Raw genomic sequence first — 2,515 nt, 5'->3', positions numbered from 1 at the left:
ATAATGTCCCCAACCTACTTAATACCTTCAGGTAGCTTTTATTCCACTTAGCATAAAGCAAAACTCTCCATATCAGGCAAAGGGGCAAAGATAATGGCAAAAGCCTCAGATAAGAGTGGGGGTGGGGATGGGGGAGGGATGCTACTGAAGAACCTCAAGAGACTATATTCCCTTGGGATGGGGCAAAGCAAAGTGAAGTCCAATTCCTGAAAGCCTTTCGCCCAGGCTTTTAGCATTTGAGAAATTTTTTTTTCTTTCTTTTTTTTAATTTAGTAAATATAAATTTCCAAAGTACAGTTAATGGATTACAATGGCTTCCCCCCCATAATTTCCCTCCCACTCACACCCCTCCCATCTCCCGCTCCCTCTCCCATTCCATTCACATCAAGATTCATTTTCAATTATCTTTATATACAGAAGATCAATTCCATTACTTCACATTGGACAACACATTAAGGACAGATCCCACATGAGAAGTAAGTACACAGTGACTCCTGTTGTTGACTTAACAAATTGACACTTTTGTTTATGGCGTCAGTAATCTCCCTAGGTTCTATTCATGAGTTGCCAAGGCTGTGGAAGCCTTTTGGGTTCGCCAACTTCGATCTTATTCCAACAGGGTCATAGTCAAAGTGGAAGTTCTCTCCTCCCTTCAGAGAAAGGTACCTCCTTCTTTGATGGCCCCATTCTTTCCACTGGGATCTCACTCACAGAGATCTTTCTTTAGGTCATCTTTTTTTTTTCCCCAGAGTGACTTGGCTTTCCATGCCTAAAATACTCTCATGGGCTCTTCAGCAATATCCGAATGCCTTAAGGCCTGATTCTGAGGCCAGAGTGCTATTTAGGACATCTGCCATTCTATGAGTCTGCTGTGTATCCCACTTCCCATGTTGGATCGTTCTCTCCCTTTTTGATTCTATCAGTTAGTATTAGCAGACACTAGTCTTGTTTGTGTGATCCCTTTGACTCTTAGACCTATCAGTGTGATCAATTGTGAACTGAAGTTGATCACTTGGACTAGTGAGATGGCATTGGTACATGCAACCTTGATGGGTTTGTATTGGAATCCCCTGGCACGTTTCTAACTCCACCATTTGGAGCATTTCAGAAATTAAGGACATACAGCAGCAACACTTAATGTTCACATGGTGGAAGCAGCAGAAGCACAAGGAAAAGTTGGCAACTAAGAAAAAAGCTTGAAAAAAGAGAGAGGAGCTCTTGGTGATAAAGCTCCACCAAAGTTTGTACCCAAGATCGTTGACAGCAAGTGCATGTATGATGAAACGATGGTCAACCTAATGATGGGGAGGTTGCTTATCATAAAACTGCAGATGAATTTGCTTCTTCATCAGATTTCTCCCAAGATTCTCATCACAACATCAGATAGACCTCATGGCAGAATGGTAAGACTCTGTGAACAGTTCTCCACAGTTACACCAAACTGATATGTTATGACAGAAGAGCACAGGCTCTGAAAAAAATTATTCCACAGTGCATTGCAAGGGATTTCATAGATCTGATCATTATTAATAAAGATCATAAAACACAAAATTGAATCACTTGCCAAATGGTCCAAGTGCTCATTTAGCAGTGTTTGTCCTAAATAAAAAGTCGAGGATCCCACAGAACACATACCTGAAATAATTTTGAATAATTTTGCAACATGGCTAGGTTGTTCTATTTAGATGTATGTTTGCTTCTCTCTTTCCCCATAATCCTCAGTTTATTAGAAGGTAGATTGCTACATTCCACAATCAGCAAGATTATATCTTCTTCAAACTTCAGAGATACTTATTCAAGAATGAAAAGAAAATGAGAATTCAGGAACTTGGACTACATTTTACCTTAAAATGAAGACCTCTTCAGAAAGCAATCTTTTATTCTAAATATGGAGAATATGAATGTATCCATAAGCCTAAGGAAATTGATACAAGTAGAAGAAAATTTCATCTGTCAAGTACTGAGGATTTTGTTAAACTGGTCTATCTTGAACTTGGTAAATTATTTCTCATGGAACACCTTTTCAAAATGGGATATACTGATTTCATAAACTTCCTTTATAGTCTAGACAAATAACCAAGTGCCATGACTTGCCACTGTTTATATAGCAAACATAAGTAAAAGTCATTTTGGTGAGGGTTCAAGAAAATATATAATTGGGCTTCACATCTGTGTGATGAGGCCAAATGTGGCCTCACATCTGTCCATTATCTGTGTCTCCAATTTTATTTTCAAGCTCTCGTTCTTGTTCCTCCCACTACACAGTCTTTCTATTGGTTTTTCATGAACTCTCCAAGCTTATTTCTGCATCAGAGATTTTGCACTTTCTATTCTCCTTTCTGAAGTGGTGCTCCCCCCAGATAATTCCATCATATATTTCTTCTCACCACTCAGCCTCTTGTTTAAATGTTACTTTCTATAAGAGGCTTCTCTGACCACCCTTTCTAAAATAATCCTTCTTTCCTTCAATTATTGCCTGTCTTTGCAAGGTATAACTAAGTAAGAAGGTGACTTT

At 38.8% G+C, this 2,515-nt stretch overlaps 1 pseudogene; it reads left to right on the top strand.

Annotated features, from left to right (window-relative positions):
* The first annotated feature begins 1,137 nt into the window (after positions 1-1,137).
* On the top strand, positions 1,138-2,076 carry LOC100355081 (ribosome production factor 1 pseudogene; annotated as a pseudogene).
* Positions 2,077-2,515: the final 439 nt, after the last annotated feature.

Source organism: Oryctolagus cuniculus, chromosome X (assembly GCF_964237555.1).
Source record: "Oryctolagus cuniculus chromosome X, mOryCun1.1, whole genome shotgun sequence".
NCBI lineage: Eukaryota > Metazoa > Chordata > Mammalia > Lagomorpha > Leporidae > Oryctolagus > Oryctolagus cuniculus.
Note: the sequence above shows the minus strand (reverse complement) of the source record. Positions and strands in the feature narration are given on the sequence as shown.